The 15,625-nt window shown below is 42.6% G+C and overlaps 1 protein-coding gene across 1 annotated transcript in view; it reads right to left on the bottom strand.

Annotated features, from left to right (window-relative positions):
- The window catches only part of SEPTIN9 (septin 9), a 460,073-nt gene that overhangs the window by 395,047 nt on the left and 49,401 nt on the right, over window positions 1-15,625 (bottom strand). The gene's annotated exons all lie outside the window — the stretch shown is intronic.

Below are 15,625 nucleotides of genomic sequence, written 5' to 3'. Positions count from 1 at the left end.
TCTCTCATGCATATTCATTGCAGATATCCTGAAAACCTGACTGGCTGGGGTGCCTCCAGGACCAGGTTTGGGAACCACTGCCCTAGTCTGAAAGGAAGTGGGTCTTTGGAAAGAATTTATCTAGATAGTACACACAATGAAACTGCCATGAATACTAGTGTCTATTTCATTTCAATTTCCCAAATGTACATATTAAATGTACAACACAATTCCTCATGTGTGCTCGTTATCAGAAGCTGGAAAACTTGTACTTGTAACTTGAAAATAATTATCAATATTATCCACACTGCAAATAATTGGTTTATTTCTATTTAGTAATTTAGATGATGAAATTCCAAGGGCTGTTCATTGCAGTTCTGCGCTGCAGTGTCTTCTGAACAAACAGACCTAGAAGTGGCATCAGATTTCAGAACAGCCAGGCTATAAATTAAATTGTGATGCAGTACAAGAGCAGATAATGCTGTTATTAGTCATCTAGGACTAGGTTCTATATATCACGTCTATAAATTCAGTGCCAAAATGAAATTTGTTTAGGCATATTTTATAAAGTTCTCTTTCATTTAGGCATATTTTATAGAATAAGCCTAAATTTCCATGCGGTTTATAGAATACACCAATATGTAAATTTAGTCATGGTCAATTACGCCAAGTAAAACCAGGTGTAAATCCCGACTCCAAAATTAGGTGTGAAGCGGGTGTATTCTATAACAACACATATAGATTTTAGAAACGCCCATGACCCGCTCATTTTACAGCCATAACCATGCCCACTTTTCAACTGTGACTTTTATTACATGTACCATGTTACAGAATACGCTTAGCAAATAGTGCACATAAATTCTAATTAATGCTAACATCCAACTAGCAGTATTGATAAGCTTGTTAATTAAGTTATGCATATTGTTATGGAATACACTTCGATTTCTGCACGGAAATCTCAGCACAATATATAGAATCCCAGGGATAAGGGATTGATAGTCATTAGCTTAGTCAGCTCTAAAGATAACTTTGGTTGCTGCAGAGGGCTCATTACCCAATTAACTTTACCACGGATTTTCAGTGGCACCTATCTGGATGGGGGTAATTTTATAAAAGCCGCCATTAGGGGTGGACATTCTTTTGAAACAATATGGGAAACGCCAATGACATATCCCATGTCATTGCATGTCAATATCAAATGAAAATGAGCAGAGGCATAGGCAGAAGTCCATTTTTTTTTTTGGGGGGGGGGGAGGGCCTGGGAGTGGATTGGAGGAATTATGCATTTCCTGTTATCTCTTATTCTCACTCCCGAGGTGGCATTAAATCCTACCTTTGTTGGCGGGGATTCCCAAGGCCCACCAGCTGAAGTTGTTTGTTGCCTGAGCTCCCTCCCTTGTTGCATGAGCCACACTCCAGCCACTGATGTTGGCACTCCGGTGCATTCTCAGCCATTCCACAGGTGCCATAATTTTGGAGGGGCCTAAACCTAAAGGGAGGGGTTCATGTCCCGTCCCCCCCCCCCCCCCGTGGCTACACCACTGGTGAAAGGATGGACTATCTAATAAACTAGTTGAAATCTAAATTCAACTGGTAACCAACACAATTTAAAGAGAATTGGAGAAATATAATGATATTTAGATAAACCCAAAAGAATACATGCTGTGGTATTTTTTGCTATCTGTAAAAGTTTTCTTAGGAATCCCAAGCAACAAACTATTACAATAGTAAAAGTAGGGAGTAATCAAGCTCTGAATCACCCTTCTAAAATTAGACATGTTTACGTAATCTCTCAAACGTCTGATCACTTTCAATTTAGAGAAAATCAGTCCACTGGTTTTCTTAACTTGAAATTTCATTGCCAATGCTGAATCAAGTATTATCCCTAAAGAACAAAGTTGATCAACAATTGGAATATCAACTCCATCAATTGAAAACTGAGTAGGAATACTAGCAACAGGATGACCAGAAAGAAAAAGAATCTGAATTTTAGACATGTTTAATTTCAAATGATTTGCCTCTATCCAGGAATTGATGGTCCTTAAATACAAACATATGAAGTCAAGGCTATCACCAATGTATTTCTCAATTCTGTAAAAGAATTGGATGTCATCAGTATATATCCAATACTGTAGTCTCAAACCACAATGCAAAATGCACAGTGAGCGGAGAAAAATATTAAAAAGAGCAGCAGATAATGCTGAGCTTTGTGGCAACCCAGTTGGGATAGCCATGAAAGGGAAAGAAGACCTTTCTTACCCTTTAATGACACAAAAATTCTCTCCAAGATAAAAAAAAGAACAGAAAGTAAGTACAACTCACAGCCTTTGAACACGTGCAAGCTCTAAAGGTCCAGCTGTGTCTGGTCCCCTCTGACACATTCCTGTTTGCATGGAGGCGGGACACGGCTGGATGTTTGGGTTCAAAGGCCCCAAACTTTGCTCTCTTTCTGTTTTATGCTCAATTTTTATGCCACAGCTCTCAGAGAGAGGCAGCAGTTGTAATGGACGGTAGGTGCATATAGGATAGGAAGGGAAGGGAGATCCGGACAGGAGGAAGGAGGTTGGAAAGCAGATGCTGGACTAGAATTCCTTATCCAGCTGTCCCAACTGGGGATGTGGAGGGGCATTTTCGAAGGGGACGTCCAAGTGGTGCTGTCATGGGGCTCGATACCTTTTACCTCTGAAAGGTTAGGCTCAAACATACAATTTTTCTGGTCTCTAAGCCTAACCCTTCAGAAATATCTTGTTATATTAGTGGTTCTCGGCTCACTCCTTAGGTACCTCCCCCTCCCCCCCATCTAGGAGAGTGCTCGTTTAGGTGCCTAAAAATTAAAGTATGTGCAAGCCACTTCTACCAGTGTATACCTATGAATTAACACACATTTCTCAGAACCTTGTATTTGGGATATGGGGAGAACACAGTCTACCTGGCAGCTCAGTCGTAAACTGCCAGGTTTCATTCACTGCTATATATATGATGGTACAAGAGTACTGTTTGTGTGGGGGGGGGGGGGGGGGGAGTGGGGAAGGGGGAGTTGATGCTGAGGTATTGTGGGCCTTCATGCATGACCACTAGAGGCTTTAGCCCCATTACTCTTCATTCTCTTCTCTTTATAAATAAAGCCATTGCAGTGACCATCCTCAGTAAAGGCTAGAGAGCACCTCTGCTTTTGGAATCCAGTATGAGGGCATTCTGAATGTCACCTGTAGATGGTGTTGCTGAGTGATGGTCAGGAACCTTCCAGTCCTAAAAGCAAAAACTGCACAGTGGCACACTTCTCTGTCTTCATGCAACCCCCCTAAATTTATTTATTTAGATTTTGCTCACACCTTTTTCAGTAGTGGCACAAGGTGAGTTATATTCAGGTATTCTGGATATTTCTCTGTCCCAGGAGGGCTCACAATCTAAGTTTGTACCTGAGAAAATGGAGAGATGCGACTTGCCCAAGATTACAAAGAGCAGCAGTGGGATCTGAACCGGCCACCTCTGGATTGCAAGACTGGTGCTCTAACCACTAGGCCACTCCTTCACTGTAACTTGAAATAAAATCAGTCCTCTGATATCATTTGGAAATGCTTGATCTCATATAAAAAACCCCATCTCTCTTCATTAAAAGCAGCAAGTCTCTCACTAATCAGCTTGGAAACTTGCAAGTCAAAACACTGCCTGGAAAATATTCTTCATACTGAGTTCCTCTGCCTTTTTTTTTTATTTTTTTTATAACTTTAATATAAAATGTCTCTGTGGTTTTAGCAACTATGCGGCTGAACCTTTGGGTCTCTTCCAGAAAGCCACACATTTCTTTCTGAAAAGTGGCCCACAGCAGAGAGAGAGAGTACACATGACCCCACAGCTGAATCCAGCCTCCACACAGTATCCTATAATCCTGCTCAAAAGAGTGCTTAGTGTACCCAAAATACCATCAGCAGATTTTAGGTTTGACTGGTTGAAGATGATTGGGGGCAGGGATGAACAGATCCAGAATCGTGTAACAGCAAGCCCAATGGACAAAAATGTAAGTGGTTATGTTTATTATTTATAGGAGGAAAAGATTTGAGTGGTGCTGTCATGGAGCTCCTCCGATACCTTTTACCTCTGAAAGGTTAGGCTGAAACATACAATTTTTCTGGTCTTTAAGCCTAACCCTTCAGAAATATATTAGTGGTTCTTGGCTCACTCCTTAAGTATCTCCCCCCCCCCCCAACTAGAAGAATGCTCGTTTAGGTGCCTAAAAATTAAAGTATGTGCAAGCCACTTCTACCAATGTATACCTATGAATTAACACACATCCAATTGATCTGCACACTTAAAAAACAAATCCAGAACTAAAAAATATCTAAAAAGAAATCATGGAAAATTCATTTAAAATGAGCTTAAACCAAACTTTTATTTTAGCTGTGCATCTCCATTCCCAACAGGTCCACAAATCTCTGTAGATGAAGGACAGCCATATTCATTTTGCATACATGGAGGATTCATTTGCGTATTTTAGTTATCCAGAAAGGGTACAGGTAGACCAAAGTCCGGAGCTGAGAGCTGCTCAGGATGTCCCGAAGAAGCAATAAAGAAGTCAGTTAACCAATACAGTCAGGAGCAATTTTATAAACCATATTCTAAGCATAAATCATGTTTTACATATGGAAAATGGCTCTTACAAAATTGCACAGTTGAACACACACACACATGGCAGAGGGGAGGGGGAAGATTAGGAACCTGAAGGGAGGGGGTAAAAGGCTGAAAGTTCACCCAGGGCACCCAATGACCAGCTGTAACAAAGTAACATAGTAGGTGATGGCAGATAAAGACCTGCATGTTCCATCCAGTCTGCCCAACATAACATATGCATACTTGATCTTGAGATGTCCTTATCATTTTCAGGGAACAGACTGTAGAAGCTTGCCTGGCACTGGCTTAATTTTGCCGTCAAAGCCTGCTCCAGTTCAACCAGATCTACCTAGTCATAATTGGTGCATATTTACATACACATTACACGTAAGCGTTCCCAAGGGTGTATTTTGCAGATGCAGGGTGAATTTGCAATGCATGTGTGTATTTTATAGAAAGTACATATCCACACATAGAATACATTTAGGGGGTCTTTTACTAATTCACAACACTGTTTTTAGCTCATGGTAGTAATCAGCTGACGGTAAACGCCGAGGCGCCCATAGGAATTTATTTATTTGTTGCATTTTTATCCCACATTTTCCCACCTATTTGCAGGCTCAATGTGGCTTACAATATAATACAACTACAATCGCATTGATGGAATAGAAAATCAGAGTATATATAACAGATAAGGTGCATAGGAATATTATGGCAATCATATTAACGGAGAAGGATTTCAGAATTATTGCTAATAAGGATCATACGAAAATTATGTTGATTAAGAAGTGGATAAATGGATAACAGCATAACTTAATGATATCAGGATAGGTATAATTATCAGTAATTAGGGTGTAAATAAAATAGGCAAATTAAGAGGAATGTAATGGGTGACTCGGCATTTACCGCCAGCTGATTTCTACCATGAGCTTTATATGCTACCATGGCTTAGTAAAAGAGCCCCTTACAGCAGGTATAAATGTGCTCCCTTGGAGTAGGTTCTGGTTGATTATTTCATAAGGACACGTTCTTATAAAAACATTCACCATGTTGCCTTTGTAAAACAGGCTATAAATAGACACTTTTTTCCCAGCTTTACTATAAAATTAGCCAGGTGCTTTGGTCAATATTCCAATGAACTTCTGTGGTTAGAATTAGGTGCTAGACACAAAGTGCTTTATATTTCAAATTTGCCACTGGTGAAGTGATACATTTTATCTATATAAGTCAAGAAACTGCCAAAATGTATCCATTTAAGTTGAAAAGGTAATGGCATTCCGAGGGTGAGGCCAGTAGTTACACCGATAGTGGCAATATTCAGCAGCTTGCTGGATAACTTTATTTGTACAAGCAAAAAAAAACAGGGCCAAATCTCCACCAATAGAGGAGCAGCAGCCGGACAGTGGAGATGACCAAAGACCAGGGTGTAGCCAAAGTTGTCTTAAATTATTATTATTTATTGCATTTGTATCCCACGTTTTCCCACCTATTTGCAGGCTCAATGTGGCTTACAGAGTTTTGGTAAGACATAGTCATTCCAGGATATCAAATACAATTAGTAATGTACTAAGATTAAGTAATGGAAGAGAGAAGGAAGGTGTTAGGCAGGCTAGTATAGAAGGTGGACTTTAATAACTGGGTGGGTTGGTGAGGCAGTTTTGTAAGGTTATGGGTTCTCTTTCTAGGCCTTGTTGAAGAGATGTGTCTTCAGAGATTTGCAAAAATTAGTTATTTCGTCAATGGTTTTCAGGGCTGTAGGTAATGCGTTCCACAACTGCGTGCTCATGTAAGAGAAGGTGGTGGCATGTGTCAGCTTGTATTTTAGCCCTTTACAGCTGGGGAAGTGCAGATTGAGAAATTTGCGGGCTGATCTTATGGCGTATCTGGGAGGCAGGTCCACGAGGTTTAGCATATAGATTGGGGCGTCTGCGTGAATGATAAACTAACTTTTGATAAACACATTGAAGGAAAATCAAGCAGTAAATTACATGACCTTCAGGAAGAACTCAACACGGGCTGTGTTTTGGCAGTAATGCCTGCTTCAGGAGTCCAATATATAGATCTCATAGGGAGAGAAACACAAGTTTGCCCTGACTCGGTGGGTAGGGTGGGAGAACTAGAGAACGTATCGCACAGGGCATACTTCTAGCTTGGGATGCTCTGACTTGCTTGACTGTGCCCTGGGTCTAGCTTCTCCATCCCTCCTCATACCCAGGGGAGGTCCTGACATGCATACACAACAGTGAGCCAAGAAGGAAATAAAGAGTAAATCATTAAAAGGATAAAAGACTTTTGGTTTTGGAAAGCTCTGTAACTTGCATAACAAGAATAATTCATCTGCTTTTGATCAAGGCATGAAACAAAGACAAGATTAAGGAAATAGATACATATTGAAGGAGAGATATAGTAGCTGGATTTACTTTTTTTTAAACAGTATGGCTTAAATCAGGATTTCTAAACTCATTTCCAACTCAAACAGGCAGAAAAAGTCAGCAAAATGCTTCTGAAATGGGAGGGATGGTCATATAGATCTAAAGGACAGTTCATCACAAGGTCACTTTCTAGCATGAAGGCTACCAGAGGTCTAAAGCATGAAAGGGAAATTCTAAAAAAAGAGTTCCTGCATTTATGACATCTCGTAGGCTTAAATGTATAGAATCCTAGTGCTTTTGTGGGCAAGTTCTACACTTACGTATGCCTAAGCACTCTCCTGTAAGGGCACATGGAAGTGGCATAGCATGTAAATGCAAGGGAAGCGGTCACATGGATGGAACATGGGTGGGGCTCCCACTTACACATGCAATTTACAGAATACTGCAAGTCGCATGCACTCCTGCCGCATTTACACAACTGCAGTTATGCATGATCTATGGCCGGTGTAACTGCACGCTGATATCAGGTTATGCTAGTATTCTGTACTGGAATCTGGGTTCCCAGATGCTCTTATAGAATAGAATAGGCTCTCATCACATGTCTGTGGGGTGTCTAAATGGACATGCCCAGTCATACAACCAGTGGTGTTCCTTGGTCGGCTGCCACCTGGGGCGGATCGCTGCTACGCACCCCTCAAGATGCAGTGTTGTGTCCCCCCCCCCCCAGGTGCAGCATCATCATCTCTGGGAGCAGAATCCCCCCCCCCCCCCCGTGCATTGCTCTTAGATCCTGGGGTGCTGGGAGCAGCCGCTCGGCTGTCAGCTCCACCGGTTCCCTGCTCCTTCTGCCCCGGAACAGGAAGTAACATCAGAGGGAGCAGGGAACTGCACAGCTGCTCCCTACACCTCCCCTGCAATGTGCACCCAGGATGGACCGCCCCACCGCCCCGCCCTTGGTACGCCACTGCATAGAACTACCACCTTTATATCATAGCACCTGAACATTGGAATAGGTGAGGTTACCACTGGGGCTGAGACAGTGCCATAATTTAACATCCTTTAGAAAAGGTATTAAACTTTCTGATTTCCTGTTATCTACAAGATGCTAGGAGATTACATAGTAGATGACGGCAGAAAAAGACCTGCACGTCCATCCAGTCTGCCCAACAAGATAAACTCATATGTGCTACTGTTTGTGTATACCTTACCTTGATTTGTATCTGTCATTTTCGTAGAATTCTGCCCAGCACTAGCCCCGCCTCCCAACCACCACCGGCTCCACCACCCAATCTCTGCTAAGCTTCTGAGGATAATTTGTTTGTTGACATAGGAGATAAATGAAGGAAAGCTGATTTGGGATGTTTTTATCTTTTAGGATATTATTTTAGAAGCTCTATTTTTGTGTTGGATGTCTGAAAACTGGAATTTAGATGTCCATATTGCATGGGCATCCACATCCCAATTTTATAAAAGCAGAATAATGCACTCCTGGGCAGATGCATTCCAACTGAAACTAAATGCAGAGAAAACACAATGTCTTGTTCTCACCTCACAACATAACACAAAAAGCTTCCCTACCATAACCACACCATACTGTTCTTTGCCTATTTCGCAAAACTTGAAAATTCTAGGAATAACCTAGATCGAAACCTCAATCTCGATGCTCACGTGAAAAACACGACGAAAAAGATGTTCTATTCCATGTGGAAACTCAAAAGAGTTAAACCTTTCTTCCCGAGATACATATTCCGCACCCTGGTACAGTCAATGGTGATAAGTCATCTCGATTACTGTAATGCACTGTACGCAGGCTGTAAAGAGCAGAACATCAAAAAACTCCAAACTGCCCAAAATACTGCGGCCAGACTCATATTTGGAAAAACCAAATATGAAAGTGCAAAACCCTTAAGAGAGAAGCTTCACTGGCTCCCACTTAAGGAACGTATTGCATTCAAGATCTGCACAATGGTACACAAAATCATTCACACAGACGCCCCAATCTACATGTTAAACCTTGTGGACCTGCACTTCCCCAACTGCAAAGGACTAAAATACAAGACGATGCATGATACCACCTTCTCCTACCTGAGCACGAAGTTATGGAACCCACTACCTAGAGACCTGAAAACAATCAACGAAACAACTATCTTTGGCAAATCCCTCAAGACGTATTTCTTCAACAAAGCTTACAATGAAAACCCAGAACTGTACTAATCCACCTCTGAAAACCCATCGTCTAAGAAAACCCATTGTTTAATATTCCTACTAAATTCCTTCCTTCTTCTCTCTACTTCTTCCCCTAATTAATCTCTGCACAACAATAATTGTACCTGACATCCAGGATTAACTGTGTATAACAAAACTATGTAAGCCACTTTGAGCCTGCAAATAGGTGGGGTAAGGTGGGATACAAATGCAATAAATAATAATAATAATCTAACACTGCAGTGCGTCCATGAGGCGAAGTGTGGGAGTGTTTTGGTGGAACTAGGGAGGGCCCAAAATATGGACATCCAGCTCCGATCAAAGATGGAAAAGGGACATCCAACTGTAAAGACCTGGTACTTGTCATGTCCAGGTTAGAGAAAGGTGCTCTGATTGAGCAGTTCTCCACTGAATGGAGATAAAGGAAGACACAGCTGTATTTTTTTTTTTTTTTGGTTCCTGGAGTGCTCACAATTAAAAAAAAGTGAAGCACAAATTACAAAAAGTTGCACCAGTACTTAAACCAGCAACCTCTGAATCTCTGCACTGGCTCTCAGCAGACCACTTTAACCATTAGGCTACTACAGCACATGAAGGACTATGTGGTCATTTTATAATATGCAACTATAGAAACAGTCCATGGGTAGAGGATGAAATAATCACACATGAAATAATTTAAATACAATCCTCAATTAGACTGAAATCTGCATCAGACATCAGCTAATGTATTAATAATAGTGGGTGGAAAAAGCCTTAAAGAACTCCAGGGTAACCCCTTCAGAGCTAAAAACTCTTCACCACTTGCAAAAAAACTCCCACTACACTTATATAAGTGCAACAGTCTACATATGCAATGAAAATTTATAACTTTCCAAATGACATAGAGCTTTGAATGAAGTAGGTATTAGAAGTCAGTGGATATCTGCTATTTTTCATTGTTATGCCTCTTTCTTCATTGCAGAAGTCCTAGACCTTGAGGCAGCAGCGTGAAATGGCCAACGTCGGTCGGGGGACTTTTCTGTTTAAGCTGACCCCCCACCCCCAAACACTAAAAAGACCTGGTGGTCCGCTAGCCCCCACTAACAACACTAACAAGACCCTGATGGTCCAGTGAGACCGCTAGCCCTCCACACCTCCCCCCCATGACCTACCTCAAAGTTGGAGGAGGGAGGGACCAGCACTCCCTCCCTCCTTTGTGGCTGCCTCCTCAAAATGGCGGCGCCCTGCCCTGCCTGGTGCATCCTGGGATGCACTGGGTGGGGCTTAACTTCGAGATAGGACGTGGGGGGGGGGTGGTTGTGGAGGGCTAGCAGTCCCACTGGATCATCAGGGTCTTGTTAGTGTTGGGAGTGGGGGCTAATGGACCACCAGGTCTTTTTAGTGTTTGGGGGCGAGGGGATTCACAGTGGGTGTGGAGAGCTAGTGGTCCCACTATACCATCAGGCGTTAATGCCCTGTGTTGTTTCAGCGCTAATTGTAGAGCGCTGTTTGGAACAGAGCGGGGCTTCTGATCATCTGCACTTAAGCTAGTATTCTGTAAAGGTCGTTCCAGGCAGAGTGCCCTTTACAGAAGACTATTTTAGTGCAGATTATCCCCACCCCTAACTTGGGCACTGATTACTGAATTCCCCCCCATCTGAATAATGCCACTGAAAATTAGCAGCAGGCCCTGGTGAGCAGCAGTTATCCAGGTAAGAGACATTTTTACCGCTTGTATCACTGGATATTGATGCCAGGGTCGCTTTACTCATACTACCCCTCTCCTCAAGTCGCTTCACTGGCTCCCTATCCGTTTTCGCATCCTGTTCAAACTTCTTCTACTAACCTTTCTGGGAGTGTTAACTGCACAATGTCATCCGCCATGTTAACAGGTAATATGGAGGTGGTTACTGTGGGTTAACTTTACGGACAGTCTTCACCCATTCTCTGCCCATTCCTCATTAACTGGTAAGAGCATCATGTAGCAAATGCTAAAAGTTAACATGGCTTTTGTGATGTTAGCATGCACTTAGCGTGCACTGTTAGCATGCTCTAACTTATGTATAACAGCTACCGCTGGAAATACCATATGATCTTTAACATAGAGTGCTAATCTACTTTTCCTTTGCCTGTTTTCCAATTCTGTTGCCATCTCCGCTGAATGCGGGCTGTGAACTTTCAACCTCAGCACCCTTCCTTTTTTTTTTCCCATTATTAAATTATAGACCTAAGGCATCATGTCTGTGCCTGCACCTCCCATTCTATGATTAGAACATCTGTCACTGTTTGCCTTTCACCAAAGATAAATATTGATTTTTCCCACAGGGTGATGTATTAAATAAAAAGCAAGCCCAAAATAAGTAATTTGAAAATTTACTACAGATCAGTTAGAAGACACATCCTGAGCCAAGAAGAGTCAACAGCTCTTGACTTTAAGTAAGTCTCTGGTTGAGGTGTTCAATGTCAATAAAAATGTACTACAAGAATTCACCAAAACAATTAAAAAGAAAAAAAAAGCCTAGCCACATGATTCAGACCACAGCACTGAACGCCACGACTCAGCAGAACCATGGAGGTGAGGCGCTCAAACCTAAGTAGGCAGGGATGATGACTGACCCAGCAATGGTGAACTTTGATGTTTACAGAGTACATGTTATCATTGGGTGGGTTAAAACTGAATGAAAAATGAGGCTAAGAAAATGTCTCAGAGCCTTTAGAACTCCCAAGTTATCACCTAGAGTGATCATATGTCCTAATTCTGAAATCACGAGGGATGTGTGTTTAATTCAGATATGACAAATCTGTATTTGCAGCTAGTGTTAGTCCTCATCCCTGCGATTCCATATAGTGTAACTTAACTTGTGCGTGCAAATCCAGTCGTATTCTGGATTTGCACGTGCAAATTAATTAGTTATCAAGCCAGTGCTGATAATTGCCAATTAACAAGCAATTATTGACAAATTGGCATTAATTAGAATTTATGCACAGAACTGTCTAAGCATATTTTATAACATGATGCACGTAAATTCTAAGTCACTTAACTGTCAAAGTGCTGAATATTCGTCGCTAGCTGGTTATATTGCATGATATAGCAGGTTAACCGCTATCCCCAGGATTCTATATAGCGTGACTTAAGTTGTGTGCCCAAATCCAGTCGTATTCTGGATTTGTGCGCGCAACTTAATTAGTTAAGCCAATCAGTGCCAATAATTGCCAATTAACAATTGACATTAATTGGTATTAATTAGAATTACGCACAGACCTGTCTAAGCATATTCTATAATGTGATGCATTTAAATTCTAAGTAGCATAGTTGAAAAAGGGGTGTGGCCATGGGTGGGGAATGGTTTGGGTCATGGGCATTTCTAAAATCTATTCGCATGGTTATACAATATACCCAGTCTGTGTGTAATTTAGGCATCGGCATTTACACCACCGCCAACGACTAAATTTAGTCGAGCAGATGGGTGCTTGGAATATTCTATAAACCGCATTGACATTTAGGGTTATTCTATAAAGTAAATTTAGGCATACATAGAATGCGCCTAGGCGTATTTCATTTCAGCACTGATTTTTAGTGATCATATATAGAATCTAGTCCTAAGTGAGACTAGCAAGCTAGTTGCTTCTTCCATTAAAGACTTGGGGAAAAAAGCTAAGCTTTCACCTGCTTCCTGAACTACAGATAATCTTGTGCTGTTCGAAGCCTTTCAGGGAGTTTATTCCAGAGTGTGGGGGCTACATTATAGTTAGTGCATGTTAATTAGCATGTGCTGACTGCTAAATGTGCAGATAACATGGGTACACTTAACACTACCTCATGAGAACTCTGCTGCGCGTCTTATCTTCCGCCTAGACCAATATGCTCATATCACCCCTCTCCACAAGTCACTTCATTGGCTTCCGATCAGGTACCGCATACAGTTCAAGCTTCTCCTACTAACCTACAAATGCACTCAATCTGCAGCCCCTCACTACCTCTCTACCCTCATCTCCCCTTACGCTCCTACCCGTAACCTCCGCTCACAGGACAAATCCCTCCTCTCAGGACCCTTCTCCACCACCGCCGTCCAGACTCCGCCCTTTCTGCCTCGCCTCATCCTATACTTGGAATAAACTCCCTGAGCCCATACGCCAAGACCCCTCCCTGCCCATCTTCAAATCCTTGCTCAAACCCACCTCTTCAATGTCGCTTTCGGCACCTAACCATTATACCTCAATCTTGATTGACTGCACTTTTTGTCCTTTAGATTGTAAGCTCCTTTGAGCAGGGACTGTCCTTCTTTGTTAATTGTACAGCGCTGCGAACCCTGGTAGCGCTTTAGAAATGTTAAATAGTAGTAGTAGTAGTAATACACAGTTTCCACGAAATTCACCTCACAGCATGTTAACTTTGGCTGATATCAGTGCAATTTCTTACTGCACTTTAGAGTCAAGTGTTAGCATATCTTAGCATCTAGGAAGAAAAGTCCGTATACAATACTCAGGTTACTTTCAAGATACAGGTATTGTTTTACTTTTCTACTGCAACATGTATCTCGACAGCCTTTACAATCACATTTAGCCTGCTGCATGATTCATGTGTATTTGTGGTACCTAGAAAGGAATAATTTATTTTACCAACATGTAGAAGGCTTTTCTGCACCTATTGTTATTAATTCTACTATAATCAGAGACTTGGTCTTAAGGGGAAATCCCTGAATGATCTTAGAGTTCCTTCAACATGTGCTCAGATAGTTTCATGTAGTGAACTGTGAGTCAGATCCTCTCTGTGGCAGCAGAATTTACTTTAATCCCTGAACTAATGGCAGACAACTCTAAATCTGTGGTTCCCAAACTGATCTGACTTTTTTTTTTTACAGCTTCTCCACGTCCATCATTGATAGTACACCATTCTCACAATTCTGTGTGCAGCATCTGCACTGATGCCCTGATGATCAGAAGTCCCGTGCAGTTCCAAACAGTGCTCTAAAATTAGTGCCAGAACAGCATGGGGCAATAACACCTCTATGATCAGAGCTAATAGCATGCAAATTTAGGCACACTGTTAGCTCTAATCATAGGGGTAAAAGTGCAGGAGGATCGAAATCTCCTGCACTTTTTTGACAGGTCCAGGCTGTCAAAAGCCTGGACCTGTCAAATGCGGGAGATGGAGGTCCATTGGACCCCCGGAACCACTACCATTGCTTCAGTCGTGGCCTAGTGCTTCCCCAAGCCACCCACCAGACATCAACATGAGGGCTGCAAGTCCAGCGGACCTCCAGTTCCCCCAACTCTTCTCGACACAAGGGCATAGAGGCTGGAGATCCGGTGGATCTCCAAGCCCCCTAACCCTCCCACGCCCCCTAAAAAATCCCTGGTGTCCTAAGTGGGCTGCCAAACCAACCCCCTCCCACCCTAGTGGTCTAGCAGCCAACTCCCCCCCTCCCAGGCACCTCCGTGTTGGAGGAGGGAGTAGCACTCCCTCCTCTTCCAGCGCTGCCTTCAAAACGGTAGCACCCTTCACCTGCTCAGTGCATCCTGGGATGCGCTGGGCGGGGCTTCCTTACCATATATTGCTTGGCACGGTGCTGTTTGCCTGATGATCATGGGTGACTGAATACACCACTAAATTTCTTCCTTAGAAACAAAATCAGAACTAAGAGAGCCTGTTTTGAAAATTCCAGATCCCTCTCATAACTAATTTACAGTGGGAGTCAGATTCTGTAGAATGTGTTACTCACTGTTCCACGTCCTCACTAGAGGACATGTATTCCAGATGGGAAAATCATCTTTCTCCCAGAAGCTCACAGCCACCCCCCCCCCCCCCCCCCCCCCAGTGGCAGGCATTCTTTTGGAAGTCTCTCTTTCTCTCGTCTCTTCTCTGTAATATACTTTATATTATAGCCATGCTGAGCCCTGAACATAACTAAATATCTTTCCCTAAACTAAAGCCATGGCTTCCAAACTGTAGGATGGGAACTCAAATGGGGATTACTTACATATTATTGTTTTAGGAAAGGCTTGAAGACATTTTCATTTGACTTGGATTTTAATGATGTTTAGCTGTGTTATTATGCCATTTACATACTTTTCTTTTGATGAGGTTTTTGCCTGTTAACTGCTGCATTTTTATTGTAAGAACTAGTAAAAAAGGCCTGTTTCTGTCAGAAATGAAACGGGCGCTAGCAAGGTTTTCCTCGGAGTGTATGTTTGAGAGAGAGAGAGTGTGTGTGAGAGATGGAGAGTGTGATAGACAGAGAGTGTGTCAGAGAGAGTGTATGTGAGAGACAGAGAGTGAGTGAGTGTGTGCCCCCTCCCCCTCCCTTTATGGTCTGAGGCCCCCCTTCCACCCCCACCTCTCTGGTCTCAGGACCCCCCTCACCCCCTCCCTCCAGCCACCCATGTCCAGCGACCCTCCTTTCCCCCTGCCCCCCTGCAGCCACCCATGTCCAGCGACCCTCCTCTCGCCTGCCCCCCTCCAGCCACCCAGGCTGACATCA

The sequence above is a fragment of the Microcaecilia unicolor genome, chromosome 6, assembly GCF_901765095.1.
Source record: "Microcaecilia unicolor chromosome 6, aMicUni1.1, whole genome shotgun sequence".
In the NCBI taxonomy this organism is placed as follows: Eukaryota; Metazoa; Chordata; class Amphibia; order Gymnophiona; family Siphonopidae; genus Microcaecilia; species Microcaecilia unicolor.
Note: the sequence above shows the minus strand (reverse complement) of the source record. Positions and strands in the feature narration are given on the sequence as shown.